The 19,676-nt window shown below is 43.4% G+C and overlaps 1 protein-coding gene and 1 long non-coding RNA gene across 2 annotated transcripts in view; one reads left to right on the top strand and one right to left on the bottom strand.

The window, feature by feature from the left end:
- The first annotated feature begins 13,404 nt into the window (after nucleotides 1-13,404).
- On the top strand, nucleotides 13,405-16,378 carry LOC106604806 (uncharacterized). Its single transcript, XR_001328735.3, has 6 exons — nucleotides 13,405-13,528; nucleotides 13,654-13,823; nucleotides 14,221-14,328; nucleotides 14,624-14,745; nucleotides 15,084-15,190; nucleotides 15,505-16,378. It is a non-coding gene; the product is annotated as an uncharacterized LOC106604806 (long non-coding RNA).
- A 770-nt stretch (nucleotides 16,379-17,148) lies between these two features.
- Nucleotides 17,149-19,676, bottom strand: part of LOC106604741 (proto-oncogene DBL) — a 29,468-nt gene continuing 26,940 nt past the window's right edge. Inside the window, exons 29-30 of the mRNA XM_014199718.3 lie at nucleotides 19,526-19,611; nucleotides 17,149-19,407 (exon numbers count right to left, since the gene is read on the bottom strand). The gene's annotated coding sequence lies outside the window, so the exon portion shown is untranslated. The remainder of the gene's footprint in view (nucleotides 19,408-19,525; nucleotides 19,612-19,676) is intronic.

Genomic DNA, 19,676 nt, shown 5'->3' with positions numbered 1-19,676 from the left:
TCCAACCGCTCTGCTAAAAACCACTCCTCGCTCACAAAAATGTAAAAAATTGAAGCTCCAAATTTACTCCATTCATTAAAATCACAATTTAACCAACACCAATCTATTTTTTGTGAGTACTTGGACCTATTGAAGTATTGAAACCAAGCCATATGATTTTAATCAAAGGTATTTTAATAAACAACATGAAAAGGTTACTGTAATAAGTGCTTAAAATTTCAAATACGCTACATATTTCTAAGCCTATTATTTCAGGTATTTCAAGGCTATAGCCTACAAATAAATTAATTTGGAAGCATTTGCGAGTGTGACACTAGGCTGGCAGGGACATTAAGCACTCAACATTTAAACAACATTTAGTTGTATTAAATCATTACAGTATATTCTATAAATTGTGCATATAGGCTGTGACTCACCTAGAATTCAATAACAATTAAATGAAAAATACCTTATTAGCTTAGTCTACAGTGCCTTTGAATTCACTTTTAAACATTTGGCCAGAGTCTATGTCTTCAGGCTCATGTGATGGGGAGCAGGCCAGCAATGGAGAATATCCTCTCTGCGCTTGCAGAGCCACTGGGGATGCTAAACACCCTTTGGGCCACTCCTGCCAGGCTGGGCAGGGATGTGGAGTTGATTTTTATTTTTCTATAGGTAGGCCTAAAGGTTTTTAGGAAAAATAACCCTATCAAAACAGCAAGCTCCATGAAAGAGATAATATGTCAGGCCTGTTGGGCCAAAATCAATGATAGCTTATTGTATAGACAATAGAACCAAAATGAATGAAACCTTTAAGAGATTTGATTTTTAGTTTATAAAGATTTTGCTAAAATGATCGTCCTCGCAGTGGCAGACCACGTGTAACAACACCGGCACAGGATCGGTACATCCGAACATCACACCTGCGGGACAGGTACAGGATGGCAACAACTGCCAGAGTTACACCAGGAACGCACAATCCCTCCATCAGTGCTCAGACTGTCCGCAACAGGCTGAGAGAGGCTGGATTGAGGGCTTGTAGGCCTGTTTTAAGGCAGGTCCTCACTAGACATCACCGGCAACAACGTTGCCAATGGGCACAAACCCACCGTCGCTGGACCAGACAGGACTGGCAAAAAGTGCTCTTCACTGACGAGTCGCAGTTTTGTCTCGCCAGGGGCGATGGTCGGATAAATAAACGCAGTTGACAGTGAGAGGACATTTCTTGTTTTTGCTGAGTATACACACACACACACACACACAGACACACACACACACACACGTCAAAAGTTTGGACACACCTACTCATTCAAGGGTTTTTCTTAATTTTTTACTATTTTCTACATTGTAGAATAACAGTGAAGACATCACAACTCTGAAATAACATATTAAATCACATAGTAACCATAAAAGTGTTAAACAAATCAAAATATATTTTATAATTCAGATTCTTCAAAGTAGCCACCCTTTGCCTTCATGACAGCTTTGGACACTCTTGGCATTGATTAGATCAGAAAAATCTGATCTAATCACTAAGAAGCACAGCACAGCAGAGTACTCTCCCCACTCAGACATTTGCTATAATACACACTGACAGGCATAACCTTGTCATCTTGGCTGTCCTCCTGGGCTGATTATGTAAGGCCTGTCTGTCTTGCGGAGGAGGACGGAGGATCAGCAGTGGAAACTAACCTAAATAGGCTGTATGCTTGTGAGTTACTATATTTTAAGAGACCCAGGCAGAGCAATGTCAGGTATTATGAATCAGAGATGCCCCTAATGTTAAGTCCTGGCTATTTCCCTCCAGGGAATCTCTGTCCTATTCAATGTCACAATGCCAACCAGAAAGCCATCAAATGCCACCCTTGTCCAATGTCAACACGTTCCTCAACTCTTTGAAATAAAAATGTTTCCTCTTGCCCTCAAGTCCATTACTTTGGCACCAACACAAAGCTCTGATTCCTCCTACACCAGTCAGATGAGGACAGATAAGTCACGTTTAGAAATCATATATAATTCTATGGTATGAATGAGATTGTAGACGGAAGCAGTACCTCAGATACAGAGCCTGCTCAGATTAATACTTTAACACAAAGAGAGATGTGGGCGCTTTGAGGACTCGGGGAGAGGATTTACAGAGAGGAGAAGTTACTCCCAGACAGACAAAGTGATAGCAACAAAGCTCTGCCAGACCTAAGACCTTTACACTGAACAGAGAGTCTGGAGAGGAGCCTTGAGAAGCGTAATTCAGTTTCAGAAGTCTATACTCTAATCGACACAGCGCAAACAGGCAAACATATTGGATTGTACAGGACAGCAGAGGCTCCAACATTTTACATTGACATTTGAATCATTTAACAGTTGCTCGGGGTGCGAGTGGGGGTGCTGTGGGATTACTTAAGATACTCTTTGAAGAGGTAGGGTTTCAGATTTTTTCAGAAGATGGGCAGGGACTCTGCTGTCCTAGCTTCAGGGGAAGCTGGTTCCTGATTCCTCCATTGGGGTGTCAGGACAGAGAAGAACTTGGCCTGGGCTGAGCGGGAGGGCCAAGAGACCAGAGGTAGCAGAACAGAGTGCTCGGGTTGGGGTGTAGGGTTTGAGCATAGTCTGAAGGTAGGGAGGGGCAGTTCCTCTTGCTGCTTCGTGGGCAAGTACCAATGGTCTCCAACCGATGACTCCTGGCTTCCCCAAGTCGGCTCCCCTCTCCTGGGTGATATGGCTCGATAGGAGGGTAGACACTACTAGGGGAGATCTCAATTGCACTCCTCTCTCCGTCGCCTTCTCAAAACCCATAGGATGAGAAAGCCAGAGGTCCCTCACCTCAGACCTTCTCTTCCAATGGATTTTGAGAAGGAGGCGAGGAAAGAGGACGTGAGGAGTACGCAATTGAGATCTCCCCTAGACAGACTGCCGCCTCTGACAGGAACGGTCGTTAGTACTCCCCCCTGGTGGTGGTACTCAGTTACTGATCAGATACTGATAATTGAACTAAGGAAATGCAATTAAATACAATTAATACTCATTGATGTTACTTGTAATTTAGTCCCTTGGCTTTGGTCACTCTATAACTATTTTACATCTAAGAACAAGATGGTGGAAGAACAAGATGGCATGGATGATGGTCGCCCTGTTGCTAGCTCCCAGCCAACTTTGCAGTCTTTTGTTATTTTTTTGTTATTTTCTACTTTATTTGCTCAGAAAGTTTCTAGTATTATTTCCTATGACCGACAAGCACTTCTGGACATCAGATCGGAGATGAATCACCACAAACTGGGTTTTCAGGAGCTGGATCCTTGAATTACCAGAAGCAGTTCCATTCATCATGGGAGCCAATTTTCCAAAAAGAAGCCACTAGAGAACGGGAGTGTGAGCTGGCGTTCCAATCTAAACAAGGAAAAGGGCAAACCACCCTCTGCTTCCTAGTATATTACTTGCTAATTTACAGTGTCTGGACAATAAACTTTGCGAGAACAGAGAGCAGATTTCCCACCAGAGAGATATGAGAGACTAAGATAATCTGCCTTACAGAGAGACTCTGGCTGACTGGGGGGAGGTGCTTGACCAGGCTATACAGCCTAGGGGGTTTTCCATACATTGCACGTACAGGCAAAAATTACTTTACGGGAAAAACAAAGGCGGAGGAGTATGTTTCATGATGAACAACTTATGGTGTGATTGAAGGACTGTATAAACCCTTAAGAATCTGTTCCCCTGACCTGGAATACCTCACGATCAAATGCCGACCCCATTATCTCCCGATAGAAATCACAGGTGTTCGTATGACGGCTGTGCACATCCCTCCACAAGACGACACCACGCTGGTACTCAAGGAATTACACAGGACTTTGATCAAATTGGAAACAGCAGAGGCCACATTCATTGGCATTAACAAAGGAAATAAGGAAAATTCTCCCGAAATTCCACCAACAAATCTCTTGCCCCACTCGTGGAAAAAATACGTTAGACCATTTTTATTCTCCGTTCCGAGACGGATACAAAGCCCTACTTGGCTGCCCTTTGGCAAATCAGATCACGCCGCCATTCTGGTCCTCCCCACCTACAGGCAGACATTAAAACAGGATGCACCTGTGGTAAGGTCTGTTCATCGCTGGTCCGACCAATCGGAATGCATGCTACAGGGCTGTTTTGAACACGCGGACTTGGAATATGTTCGAGGCCGCCTTTGGACATAACATCAATGAATACACTGACTGTCTCTGGGTTCATCAGGATGTGCATAGAGGATGTTGTTCCTACAGTGACATTTAGAACATACATAAACCAAAAACATGGATAGATGTCAGCATTTTCTCAAAACTGAAAGCACAAACCACCACAAGGGAAAGGTGACTGGAAACATGGATGAGTACAAACAGAACACCTATAACCTAAGCAAGATAATCGAAGAGGCAAAAAGACAATACAGGGACAAAGTGGAGTTGTAATTCAACAGCTCAGACACGAGACGCATGTGGCAGGGATTTCAGACAATCACGGATTATAAAACGAAAACCAGCCACGTTGAAGACACAGATGCCTACCTCCCAGACAAGCTAAATCCCTTTTTCGCCCGCTTCGAGGAAAACACAGAGCCGCAGTCGTAAACCCCTGCTGCTCCTGAGGACTGCAGGCTCCAGATCTCTGTCGCCGATGTGAGTAGGACCTTCAAGCGTGTTAACGCCCGCAAGGCTGCCAGCCTGGACAACATCCCAAGCCATGTTCTCAAAGCATGCGCAGTTCGGCAGGAGTGTTTATGGACATTTTCAACCTCTCTTAGGTCTGAACTACTCCCTGTGCAACTGGGTCCTACATTTCCTGATGGGCCGACACCAGTTGGTGAGGGAAGGCAACAACACCTCCTCCACGCTGATCCTCAACAAGTGGGCCCCCCAGGGTTGTGTGCTCAGCCCCCTCTTGTATTTCCTGTTCACCTATTACCTATGACTATCCTAACGATGTTAGGATGAAACAGTCAGAGGTCACCAAGCGCAACATAGCTTCAGCATGTAAATCAGCTAGAAAGATGTGTCGGCATCGAGTAATTGTCTCTGGCCCCCTCCCAGTTAGGGGGAGTGATGTGCTCTACAGCAGAGTCTCACAACTCAATCGCTGGTTGAAAACTGTTTTCTGCCCCTCCCAAAAGATAGAATTTGTAGATAATTGGCCCTCTTTCTGGGACTCACCCACAAACAGGACCAAGCCTGGCCTGTTGAGGAGTGACGGACTCCATCCTAGCTGGAGGGGTGCTCTCATCTTATCTACGAACATAGACAGGGCTCTAACTCCCCTAGCTCCACAATGAAATAGGGTGCAGGCCAGGCATCAGGCTGTTAGCCAGCCTGCCAGCTTAGTGGAGTCTACCACTAGCACAGTCAGTGCAGTCAGCTCAGCTATCCCCATTGAGACCGTGTCTGTGCCTCAACCTAGGTTGGGCAAAACTAAACATGGCAGTGCAGTGTAGCAATCTCACTAGAATAAAGACCTCCTCCATTCCTGCCATTATTGAAAGAGATTGTGATACCTCACATCTCAAAATAGGGCTACTTAATGTTAGATCCCTCAGTTCAAAGGCAATTATAGTCAATGAACTAATCACTGATCATAATCTTGATGTGATTGGCCTGACTGAAACATGGCTTAAGCCTGATGAATTTACTGTGTTAAATGAGGCCTCACCTCCTGGTTACAGTAGTGACCATATCCCCCGTGCATCCCGCAAAGGCGGAGGTGTTGCTAACATTTACGATAGCAAATTTCAATTTACAAAAAATAAAACAACGTTTTCATCTTTTGAGCTTCTAGTCATGAAATCTATGCAGCCTACTCAATCACTTTTTATAGCTACTGTTTACAGGCCTCCTGGGACATATACAGTTCCCTGAATTCCTATCGGACCTTGTAGTCATAGCAGATAATATTCCAATGTTTGGTGACTTTAATATTCACATGGAAAAGTCCACAGACCCACTCCAAAAGGCTTTCGGAGCCATCATCGACTCAGTGGGTTTTGTCCAACATGTCTTTGGACCTACTCACTGCCACAGTCATACTCTGGACCTAGTTTTGGAATAAATGTTTTTCCTCATAATCCTGGACTATCGGACCACCATTCTATTACGTTTGCAATCGCAACAAATAATCTGCTCAGACCCCAAACAAGGAGCATCAAAAGTCGTGCTATAAATTCTCAGACAACACAAAGATTCCTTGATGCCTTTCCAGACTCCCTCTGCCTACCCAAGGACAAAAATCAGTTAACCGCCTAACTGAGGAACTCAATTTAACCTTGTGCAATACCCTAGATGCAGTTGCACCCCTAAAAACTAAAAACATTTGTCATAAGAAACTAGCTCCCTGGTATACAGAAAATACCCGAGCTCTGAAGCAAGCTTCCAGAAAATTGGAACGGAAATGGCACCACACCAAACTGGAAGTCTTCCGACTAGCTTGGAAAGAGTACCGTGCAGTATCGAAAGCCCTCACTGCTGCTCGATCATCCAATTTTTCCAACTTAATTGATACTGTCGCAAAGCTAACTAAAAAGCAGCATTCCCCAAGAGAGTATGGCTTTCACTTCAGCAGTAATAAATTCATGAACTTCTTTGAGGAAAAGATCATGATCATTAGAAAGCAAATTACGGACTCCTCTTTAAATCTGCGTATTCCTCCAAAGCTCTGTTGTCCTGAGTCTGCACAACTCTGCCAGGACCTAGGATCAAGGGAGACACTCAAGTGTTTTAGTACTATATCTCGACACAATTATGAAAATAATCATGGCCTCTAAACCTTCAATCTGCATACTGGATCCTATTCCAACTAAACTACTGAAGGAGCTGCTTCCTGTGCTTGGCCCTCCTATGTTGAACATAATAAACGGCTCTCTATCCACCGGATGTGTACCAAACTCACTAAAAGTGGCAGTAATAAAGCCTCTCTTGAAAAAGCCAAACCTTGACCCAGAAAATATAAAAAACGAATCGCCCTATATCGAATCTTCCATTCCTCTCAAACATTTTAGAAAAAGCTGTTGCGCAGCAACTCACTGCCTTCCTGAAGACACACAATGTATACGAAATGCTTCAGTCTGGTTTTAGACCCCATCATAGCACTGAGACTGCACTTGTGAAGGTGGTAAATGACCTTTAAATGGCGTCAGACCGAGGCTCTGCATCTGTCCTCGTGCTCCTAGACCTTAGTGCTGCTTTTGATACCATCGATCACCACATTCTTTTGGAGAGATTGGAAACCCAAATTGGTCTACACGGACAAGTTCTGGCCTGGTTTAGATCTTATCTGTCGGAAAGATATCAGTTTGTCTCTGTGAATGGTTTGTCCTCTGACAAATCAACTGTAAATTTCGGTGTTCCTCAAGGTTCCGTTTTAGGACCACTATTGTTTTCACTATATATTTTACCTCTTGGGAATATCATTCGAAAACATAATGTTAACTTTCACTGCTATGCGGATGACACACAGCTGTACATTTCAATGAAACATGGTGAAGCCCCAAAATTGCCCTCTCTAGAAGCCTGTGTTTCAGACATAAGGAAGTGGATGGCTGCAAACTTTCTACTTTTAAACTCGGACAAAACAGAGATGCTTGTTCTAGGTCCCAAGAAACAAAGAGATCTTCTGTTGAATCTGACAATTAATCTTGATGGTTGTACAGTTGTCTCAAATAAAACTGTGAAGGACCTCGGTGTTACTCTGGACCCTGATCTCTCTTTTGACGAACATATCAAGACTGTTTCAAGGACAGCTTTTTTCCATCTACGTAACATTGCAAAAATCAGAAACTTTGTCCAAAAATGATGTAGAAAAATGTATCCTGCTTTTGTTACTTCTAGGTTAGACTACTGCAATGGAAAATAAGGGAAAGCCGCACACTCTAAGAGCTCAGATGCAAAAATGTAATAACCAACGTTTCGACAGCAAAGCTGTCTTCATCAGGGTATCATCACAAACACTGCGAGATGAGTCATTTATATAGTGTCAAGAAACACACAGGTGTTTGTAATCATGGCCAAGTGTGGTCTAATATCATTGCTTAACTCAAATATTTAAAAAAATGGCATACAAAGAACATACAAAAAGACAAACAAATGGATAGCATACGATCATAGCATTTGTAGTCTGAAATGTATCTAACAAAGAATTACAATGGCAAAATCACAATAATCACAAGAATGGCTTCAGATCAAAGTCTATGTTGAGACCGAAGGGAGCAAGGGTCTTTAAATTAAAGATCCAGGCAGCCTCTCGTTTTAACAATAAATTATCAAGGTCAAGACTACTGCAATGCTCTACTTTCCAGCTACCCGGATAAAGCACTAAATTAACTTCAGTTAGTGCTACATACGGCTGCTAGAATCCTGACTAGAACCAAAATATTTGATCATATTACTCCAGTTCTAGCCTCCCTACACTGGATTCCTGTTAAGGCAAGGGCTGATTTAAAGGTTTTACTGCTAACCTACAAAGCATTACATGGGCTTGCTCCTACCTATCTTTCCAATTTGGTCCTGCTGTACATACCTACACGTACGCTACGGTCTCAAGACGCAGGCCTCCTAATTGTCCCTAGAATTTCTAAGCAAACAGCTGGAGGCAGGTCTCCTATAGAGCTCCATTTTTATGGAATGATCTGCCTACCCATGTGAGAGACGCAGACTCGGTCTCAACCTTTAAGTCTTTACTGAAGACTCATCTCTTCAGTAGGTCATATGATTGAGTGTAGTCTGGCCCAGGAGTGTGAAGGTGAATGGAAAGGCTCTGGAGCAACGAACCACCCTTGCTGTCTCTGCCTGGCCGGTTCCCCTCTCTCCACTGGGATTCTCTGCCTCTAACCCTATTACAGGGGCTGAATCACTGACTTACTGGTGCTCTCCCATGCCGTCCCTAGGAGGGGTGCATCACTTGAGTGGGTTGAGTCATTGACGTGGTCTTCCTGTCTGGGTTGGCGCCCCCCTTTGGGTTGTGCCGTGGCGGAGATCTTTGTGGGCTATACTCGGCCTTGTCTCAGGATGGTATGTTGGTGGTTGAAGATATCCCTCTAGTGTTGTGGGGGCTGTGCTTTGGCAAAGTGGGTGGGGTTATATCCTGCCTGTTTGGCCCTGTCCGGGGGTATCATCGGATGGGGCCACAGTGTCTCCTGACCCCTCCTGTCTCAGCCTCCAGTATTTATGCTGCAGTAGTTTATGTGTCAGGGGGCTAAGGTCAGTCTGTTATATCTGGAGTATTTCTCCTGCCTTATCCGGTGTCCTTAGTTAATTTAAGTATGCTCTCTCTAATTTTCTCTTTCTTTCTTTCTCTCTCTCGGAGGACCTGAGCCCTAGGACCATGCCTCAGGACTACCTGGCATGATGACTCCTTGCTGTCCCCAGTCCACCTGGCCATGCTGCTGCTCCAGTTTCAACTGTTCTGCCTGCGGCTATGGAACCCTGACCTGTTCACGGACGTGCTACATGTCCCAGACCTGCTGTTTTCAACTCTCTAGAGACAGCAGGAGCAATAGAGATACTCTCACTGATCGGCTATGAAAAGCCAACTGACATTTACTCCTGAGGTGCTGACTTGTTGCACCCTCGACAACTACTGTGATTATTATTATTTGACCATGCTGGTCATTTATGAACATTTGAACATCTTGGCCATGTTCTGTTATAATCTCCACCCGGCACTGCCAGAAGAGGACTGGCCATCCCTCATAGCCTGGTTCCTCTCTAGGTTTCTTCCTAGGTTTTGACCTTTCTAGGGAGTTTTTCCTAGCCACCGTGCTTCTACACCTGCATTGCTTGCTGTTTGGGGTTTGGCAGAGAGGGGCTGCATCAACGCCTGGTACGGCAACTGCACCTCCCTCAACCGCATTGCACTCTAGAGGGTGGGACGGTCAGCCCAACGCATCACCAGGGGCCAGCTGCCTGCCCTACAGGACATTTACAGCACTCTGTCAAAGGCCAAGAAGATCATTAAGGACCTCAGTCACCCGAGCCGCTGACTGTTTACACCACTACCGTCTAGCAGACAGAGACAGTACAGGTGCATCAGAGCCGGGACCGAGAGACAACTTGATCACCAGGCCATCAGACTGTTGAACAGCGATCATTAGCCGTCTACTAGGTGATCCACACTCATTACCTGTTAGTAACACATTAGGATTACTGTTACAAGGATATTTGGGTTGTTAATTGCATTAGTTGCGCCATTTCTTGATTTCTATTTTTTTTAATGAATTGTATTTATTATTTGTGTACTTGTTTGACATTTGACAGCGTTGTGTACCCGATCAATACACTTTGATTTGATGTTTTTTGATTTGATCTATTGACTAACAGAGCTGGAGGAGAGTGTAAACGTTCAAACTCCAAGCATTATCTGATCCCATGTTTGTACATGGTTGAATTCCTTGGAAAGCATTCTGAGTGTATTGACAGTCACCAAGAGATGAAAAGGCTGTGCGTGTGTGATCTATAAACACAGGACCTCAATCTGCCACACCATCCCTCCCTCCCAACCAACCTTGCCTTCCCCAAGAGCTACTGTACAATCGATGACACTGCTCAGGCATCAGTTTGTATTATCTGCTAGGCCCGGCTCTGATCCCCAATTGTAGTGAACAATCTAATTGGAGCAGGCAACCATTTCCCAACTGTGCCCTGGACGCCGAGAGAGGCACGTCAAGGAAATCAATGTCCTGGCTTTATAAATCACACTGCTTCTCTGTCCTCCCCTCCTCCATCCCTGCTGCCCCATCTAACACAGTGTTTCCCAACCTTTGTCTGTCACTGTACCACCAGCTGAATTTTGCTCTGGAATACCCCCTCATGTGCATATCACCAGTAAGGTCTCATGAGTTTTCTCAAGTCCCCCATGTGGATAGGCCAAGTCCCCCCCGGGGGCCTAGTACCTCTGGTTGGGAACCACTGATCTAACACAGCCTTGTTTGGATGTCTCCCCCAGACCATTCATACTCAACTGAGTGTGACCAACAGGGCTGTGAATCAGACGGCTAGGACAGAGGGAGTAGGCATATTCACTGTTGAGAATGTACATTATGGGTTTGATTTAAATGCTGTCGTTGGCCCGGAAATGCCTGTTCTCTCACAGGTCTGAGGCGATTACATGGATAAATGCAAGAGCGCAACCCCCCAGTGCATGTTGCATTTGAATAACATTGTCAAAAGAACGCAAACAACTCAAGAAGGTGTAGCTGCAGCAACAGCAGCTGTGTTGAGTTTTGATGGCTATCAAAAAGTCATCATGTTTGAACTACCCTAACCTCTCTTATAAAGCCCTAAACACTGTATTTTGATTTTATGACATGAGATGAATCGACTGTATATTAAAAAGGCCCAGTGTTAATTACTTAAGTATGAATTATTTAGCATTTTAACGACTCAATGAAATATAAATGGTCTGGGTCAATACAGCACTCCATCAGAGCGGCCTGGGGACTCCCATGGGGAGAGGGAGATGGGGCCAGGGCAGGGCTTGTATTTTCCAGACCAGGCCACATAATGACACTGGGGCTCCACAGACACTGACCCTCAGCAATACGCTGCATCGGCATTAACCTGTTGTGGATAGGGGGCAGTATTTTCACGGCCGGATAAAAAACGTACCCGATTTAATCTGGTTACTACTCTTGCCCAGAATATGCATATAATTAGTAGATTTGGATAGAAAACCCTCAATAGATTCTAAAACTGTTTGAATGGTGTCTGTGAGTATAACAGAACTCATATGGCAGGCAAAAACCTGAGAAGATTCCATGCAGGAAGTGGCCTGTATGACAATTTGTAGTCCTTCTGTTGCATCTCTATCAAAATTACAGCATCTGTGCTGTTACGTGACACTTTCTAAGGCTTCCATTGGCTCTCTAAAGCCTTCAGAAAGCGGAATGACGCGTCTCCTGAATCTGGGCAGATAACAGGAGCAGAGTTTGTAAGTGGTCTGCCTGGGGACAGAGAGAATGGAGATGCGCGTTCACGAGACCTCGCCATTTTTTTCTTTCCCTCTTTGAATGAATACAACGTTGACCGGTTGGAATATTATCGCTATTTTACGAGAAAAATAGCATAAAAATTGATTTTAAACAGCGTTTGACATGCTTCTAAGTACGGTAATGGAATATTTTGACATGTTTTGTGCATTCTGATGAAGAACAGCAAAGGTAATCCAATTTTTGTAATAGTAATTCTGAGTTTAGGTTGGCTGAGCTATGTACTCAGAATATTGCGAAATGTGCTTTTGCCGAAAAGCTATTTTTAAATCTGACATAGCGTTTGCATAAAAGAGTTCTGTATCTATAATTCTTAAAATAATTGTTATGTATTTTGTCAACGTTTATGATGAGTAATTTAGTAAATTCACCGGAAGTTTTCGGTGGGTATGCTAGTTCTGAACATCACATGCTAATGTAAAAAGCTGGTTTTTGATATAAATATGAACTTGATTGAACAAAACATGCATGTATTGTATAACAATGTCCTAGGAGTGTCATCTGATGAAGATCAAAGGTTAGTGCTGCATTTAGCTGTGGTTTTGGTTTTTGTGACATATATGCTTGCTTTGAAAATGGCTGTGTGATTATTTTTGGCTGGGTACTCTCCTGACATAATCTAATGTTTTGCTTTCGCTGTAAAGCCTTTTTGAAATCGGACAATGTGGTTGGATTAACGAGAGTCTTATCTTTCAAATGGTGTAAAATAGTCATATGTTTGAGAAATTGACGTTATAGCATTTAAGGTTTTTGTATTTCGTGCCACGCTCTACCATTGGATATTTGTCCTCATTAAAGTTGCAAAATTCCAGGAACTTTCAATAAGGAATAAGCAGGAAAATCCAGAATCCTCCAACCAGAATTTATTGAAAACTAGGGAATTTATTGAACGCTCATGGAATTTTACAACCCTAATCCGCAATATCCTCACAGAACCCAGGAAAGCTGCATTACCCTGTTGTGAGTCTATGGTTAACCTTAGGACCAGGAGTGTGTATTGGCCATGTGAGCTGATCAGTGAAAACTCTGGGCCTTAGCCATTTCATCGGTGTGTGTGTGTGGGTGAGAGAGAATTATGTGATGTTCGGTCAAAGCATTGGTAGACATAGTTTTATAGACGTGTGCGCCATCTAGTGGTATATTATTTAAAATGCATGTTGGGTTTTTTTGTAGACGGTGGAGCTCTCTGCTAAAGTGTGTGTTTCTGATTCCATTCCAAACTTAGAGGAAGACAGAGATTCAAAAATAACAGTCCTCAAAGAAAAAAACCTTAAAACAATCAGTTACAAAATTATTTACACACATGGGAACTTCCACCAGAGTACCTCAAGCTTTGCCTTTAAAATAACAAGTAGCATATCTACTCTGCGTCTCTGTCGTTGAAAAGTAAACAGACCGCTGTACTTTGGAATGTGGGTGCGTGTCCATGGTAGAAGAGTGTCGTTTTTTTAGTGATAGTGATACCAGAGAATCAGACAGGGATGGCAACAGTTTACCCATCTCTTCTATGGTGCGTGATGCTGCTGGACTGCCGGCTGTGCTAGGGAGGTAAGTCCTGCTCTCTCTGCTGATGGTTTTAGTAGGTTTCTCACTAGTAACAAGCATACCACTCTCACAGTTATACACCAGCAGTATCTGCTGCAGCCTTACCATCTCTCTCTCTGGCCCTCCAGCCCCAGTGTTCCTGTCGGGCCAGGCAACAGACAGTGTGCTGAAGAGACAGCGGCGCCACAACACTGGGGTGTTCCAGGATATGTTATTGGTGAACCTGGAGAGTGTGTGTCTGGAGGAAGGCTGTGACCTGGAGGAGGCCAGGGAGGCATTCGAGAACGATGAGAAAACAGTGAGTGTGTGTGTGGACATGTGTGTGTGTGTGTGTGTGTGTGTGTGGTGGGGGTGGGCCTATGGGGGTTAGAGTCCTCCTTGAATACGGTAGTGTGTTATGATTGTGTATGATATTTATGATATTTTAAAGATTCTGTATGGATTTTTCAGATTGAGTTTTGGGTCGGTTATGATGGCAAGTCTTTGCTTAATGATTAACTGTCGTGTTGGCGCGAACAGAGAGGACTAAGATGTGACACAGAGCTGTGTGTGTGTGTGTGTGGTGTGTGTGTGTGTGTGTGTGTGTGTGTGTGTGTGTGCTTTGTGGGCAACAAACTGTAGCGTTTAGCACTATGAATCTTGGTATACCATCTCAATTGTGTAATATGTCAATAATGATGAGTGTCATGTCTCAGATGAGGACCAGTGTAAGTCGCCCCCGTCTGAACCAGTCGTCCTGTGATGACTAGCTGGGCTCCTACACTTGTACCGGTCTATCAGGCTTCACGGGGATGAACTGGGAGGTAGGAGAGTCCTAAACACACCGCACACTTACTTGACTTAAGCCCTTATAAGGAGCACAGGCCTTGACGAATGTCCTCCGTTTCACTTGGTTCAGGGCAAGTTTTTCCAGGTCACAGCAGTTAAGGTCGCTCTGCCATCTCTGCCTGGACGTTTCTCCTATAACATTGTAATAACACTGTTGGGAAACCAGGATGTCAATCATAACAATTTGAACCCATCACATATTAACATGTCTCATCACATATTAACATGTCTCTTTAGACGTGGGTTGAGGACGCATGTTTCTCTTCGCAGTAACAGCCAGGCAGTGTAAGGTGAATAACGGAGAATGTATTCTGTGGCACCTATGGGGCACAATGTAGCTGTGCAGAGGGGCTACAAGCTGCCTCAGAATGGAGTCAACTTTAAACCTGAAGGTAACCACAATATCGACACATCTGGATGCACATTTACCAGAATCTTACTGAAGTACTGTGTAGCAACATGTTATTACAGTAGTGTGACTACAATGTTACTACATTAGTGTATAGAGGAACTTGATGTCAAGTGTTAGCAACCACCATCCTTTCTAACTTCGGATTTGCATGTATACATACAGTACCAATCATCAGTTTGGACACACCTACTCATTCCAGGGTTTTTTCTTTATTTCTACATTGTAGAATAATAGTGAATACATCACAACTATGAAATAATACATATGGAATCACCCCAAAAAAGTGTTAAAAAAATCTGAATATATTTTATATTTCAGATTCTTCAAAGTAGCCACCCATTGCCTCGATGACAGCTTTGCACACTCTTGGCATTCTCTCAACCAGCTTCATGAGGTAGTCACCTGGAATGCATTTCAATTAACAGGTGTGCCTTCTTAAAAGTTAATTTGTGGGCTTTCTTTCCTTAATGAGTTTCCTTAAACCAAGCGCTATGATGAAAGTGCCTCTCATGAGGAGCGCCACAGGAAAGGAAGACCTAGACTTACCTCTGCTGCAGCGTGTTTTTATTTTATTTATTTTCTCAGCTAAGTTGTCACTACTTTTACAAAATGTTCTTTGTGTAGAATTTGTAAATTGTATTCATGACAAATCCCTAATCGACAACTAAATTCTAGGATGATACATTTTGATTGATTACAGATGGATTACTAGATTGTTTCATTTATTGTACCCCTCCAGGGGAGCATAACATCTATGCCAAAGAGGGCACGGAGCAGGACCATAAGGTTTTGAAGCAGTACAAAACACCCTCTACAACTCTTAGCGGAGTCTGTACAATCATGATAATCGCCCTGCTGCGCCTCCACACCCCCATCCTCTTCTCCTCCCACGCCAGACCCATCTTCCTGGGGCCCAAGGTATTCACCGAAGACTTGGTGAAGGATGAGTCCCCGGCTACAATCAGCGGCTGGGGTCGCACACATTACAGAAGGTAGAGGTGCCATTTACAGAGAGGACGCAGTGTAAGGATAGCAGTAGTGCCCGCATCACCAAGTACGTATTTCCGTGCCGGCTATGCTGACGTGGCCAAAGACTTGCGCCGGGGGAGAGCGGAGGTCCCCATACCAACCGTTACCATGACACCTGGTTCCTGACTGGGATTGTGAACTGGGGGGAGGAGTGTGCCAAGGGGGGAAGTATGGGGTGTACACCAGAGTGTACACCAGACTAGCATTACTATAGATGGATACGTCACGTTATGGCGGTGACCAAGGACATGCTGCATGATGACCTGGACAACTAACGCTTGACCTTTGACCCTCAGGGTCCTCTGTCTTGTTTCAGGTCTCATTTTCAGGGTTCAATTCATAAAATGTCAATTTTGTATTCTTGCATCGTCTTCCTCCAATATGCTGGTGAGAACACGTTTTACAAGACAGATACCTGTATGTCCAACAGGTGCCTACTGCACATCATGGTTATTCATAAAACAATAAGAGTAATTTACTGACGGATGAAGGCAAATGGCTGTCTGCAAACAACAATTGCTTTATGGTATTTTGCTATAGAGTAGCACAGATTAAAACAAGGTGCAGAACAAATGTATTATTTTAATAAATACTTTATTTGGTCTATATACAAAATGCAGCCAAACAATAACAATGACTGTAAAACAACCTGAAACCTGCCATGTTCAGTCAATATTCAGTTTGCCATGCAATTTCTCTATTGAGAAACATTCAGCAACAAGCTTACAGCGCTTGTCAAAGACGCACAGCATTTAAGCATATACTAAACAAAAATAAATTCAACATGCAACAATTTCAAGGTTTTACTGTGTTACAGTTCATATAAGGAAATCAGTCAATTTAAATATATTTATTAGGGCCTAATCTATGAATTTCACATGACTGGGAATTCAGATATGCATCAGTTGGTCACAGATGCATAAAAAAAAAAAATGGGCCTCACAATGGGCCTCAGGATCTCATTGCGGTATTTCTGGGCATTCAATTTGCCATCGATAAAGTGCAATTGTGTTTGTGGTCCGTAGGTTATGCCTGCCCATACCATAACTCCACTGACACCATGTGGCACTCTGTTCACAACATTGACATCAGCAAACCGCTCTCCCACAAGTTCCAATTCACGTGATCTATGGTTCAGAGGCCAGTTGGACGTACTGACAAATTCTCTAAAACGACGTTGGAGGCGGCTTATGGAAGAGAAATTAACATTCAATTCTCTGGCAACAGTTCTGGTGGACATTCCTGCAGTCAGCATGCCAATTGCATGCTCCCTCAAAACTTGAGACATCTGTGGAATTGTGTGACAAAACTGCACATTTTAGAGTGGCCTTTAATTGCCCCCAGCACAAGGTGCACCTGTGTAATGATCATGCTCTTTAATCACCTTAATATGCCACACCTGTCAGGTGGATGGATTATCTTTTCAAAGGAGAAATGCTCAATAACAGGGATGTAAACAAATTTGTGCTTATGGAAAATTTCTGGGATCTTTTATTTCAGCTCATGAAACCAACAATTTACATGTTGCGTTTATATTTTTGTTCAGTGTATATATATTTTTTTTACATCAGAGTGCAAAATGTGTAGTGTTTTAGACTGAAATAGCTCAAAAGAAAAAAAAGTAAAATTTTGCCATATTAAGATGAAAGAACCCCCTTGATGCAATGCACGGCAGTCAAACAGGACTCTAAGGGTATATAGACATCATTTCATGGTGATGCATAGCTGCCTCACACAGAGATGGAACTTAAATAACACAAGAAATGTGCTGCTTTCCAAGCTAATTTCCACATCAAACGCAGGCCTCCGACTTGACGTGGTAAATTCATATAAGTCCGCAATCAATATTTAATTAAGTGTTCGACACAGTGGGTATATTTCATGTTCGCTGTATGATCCTGTATGATCCTGTTTAATGGGAAACCCAAGATTAAGTGTGAGGCGATGGAGGAGAGGAACTCTCTCAAAGAGGGCTGAGGGAGACAGAGAGCGTGAAATCCTGGGGAGAATTACAGCAGTCTCTATTTGCTGGCTCCATGCTGGCAGCAGCTCCTCCCCATACCTCCAAAGACACATCTGAAGACCTGGTTAACACACTTACATCATTCACTGGGATCTCAACAGCCATCTTACCTCCACTGACAAACAATGAGTTTAGGAAATAAAATGGGAAATGAATCATAGGTATGAAGCAGGAAAATATGAAGCAGGTATTGCGTTCACAGATAGCTCAATTTCTATAGAGCCTTTGAAAATATAGTAAAGCGTTGTGTTTTCTTTCAGCATGCATTTTCTCTTGTAGACCTTCCACCCCAATAAAGTGACAGTTGTGTATAGGTCTGAGGTGAGGTAGAAGCAAAACTGTGTTTTGTTATTGCTGAGCAAACATTTATTGAAGAGACCGATTCCAAAATAGCAGGAATAAAAAGGCATTATGGCACGGCACGTTCTGGCATTTCAACTCTTGGAGAGCGTAAGAGAAGGGTGCCTTAAGGAACAAGACAGCATGGATTCCTAAACAACATGAGCATGTAGAATAAATGAACATGTAACCAAACAATAGGCCAACATTCAAGTATACACATCAAAAATGTAAAAAAAGTATATTTTAAAGAAATGTTTCAGGCGAAACCTGGATTATAATGATCCATAAAAACACACACACACAAACACCCACCAACTGCATTCCCACTGAATAGCAATAATGGTTAAGAATCCCTCAGTCGAGAGGCAGAGTCCAAGGGTGTATAACAGTCCCAAACCAGCTACAGCAACCTAACAGAAAAGGCCATTGGCTGGTTCGAAGAGGAAGTGAGTGAATGAACTTTAAGTGCCAAATCTTTTCACATGTCCCTTGTCCTTCCTCAAAACCTTGTGCATGTGTGCTGGTGGAGCCCTGTGCTGTCCAAAGGTAAGGTAACATTCATTAAGTTTGTCCACTGTCCATCGCGGTGGGCAAAAGCAGGTCTTCATGTTATTGGCCCAGAAAAATGTTAATCAATAATCCAAAATGTAAGCTCCTGTGTCCTTCTTCAATTGGATAGTTGTCTCTCATCATGGCCAATCAGAGGACTTTGAGAAAGCAGATTTTAAGATATTCTATCAGTCATGACCTCACAGTGTCTAATGTATAACAGTCCGTCTGGTCAGACTGTGAATCTGTGCAAAGGTCCCACAAAAGTTGTTCTATTGCTGCCTTCAAATGCTCCTCTGTAGTGGGAAATACCCGACTGGGAAATTACCACTTGAATGACCCTCCCAAGTCGGAATTCCAAGTGGGAAAGTCAGAGATAGGGTTTGATACCAGAGTTTCCAAGTTGTGACTTTTCATCACTGACCTTTCACCTTTTCAACCAAAAGATGTTAAAGCAAATCCATTTTTGACATTGTCAAATGTATCAATGTGTATAATGTAGATAGTTTTACCATCTTGTCAACTTTAATCACGCTAGCTAACTGGATCATTAGATAGATCCTCTAGCTTGCCATTGGTTGAAGAATTGTTCCAGAGTTACAACTTCATTCTGTAAAGTTTCCCAGTTCCCACAAGCATTGAAGGCAGCATTTGTCCTCTAAGGGGAGCAGAGCTTTCTGGCCTTCAGATTCCCTGGATCTGCATGAGAGAGGAGACAAATTATTCAAGCAAACCCATCAAATGAGCTACATGTCAGAGAGGAGGATCGAGAGTACAAATGGCTTTAGAAACCTCTTCCCCTGTACTGTAACCATACCGCCTAGTCTGCTGTGTCCCAGAACCACATGCAGGATGGGGACTGGGATGAGGCTCTTCTGCCTGCGACTCAGGTTCTTCACCAGCCTGGAGATGGTGTGAGGGAGGGTATAAAAGAGGTTAAGGTGAAGGACGGGACACACTAATGAACA

The sequence above is a fragment of the Salmo salar genome, chromosome 05 (assembly GCF_965601325.2).
Source record: "Salmo salar chromosome 05, fSalSal1, whole genome shotgun sequence".
In the NCBI taxonomy this organism is placed as follows: domain Eukaryota; kingdom Metazoa; phylum Chordata; class Actinopteri; order Salmoniformes; family Salmonidae; genus Salmo; species Salmo salar.
This window is presented reverse-complemented; position numbering and strand designations above follow the sequence as displayed.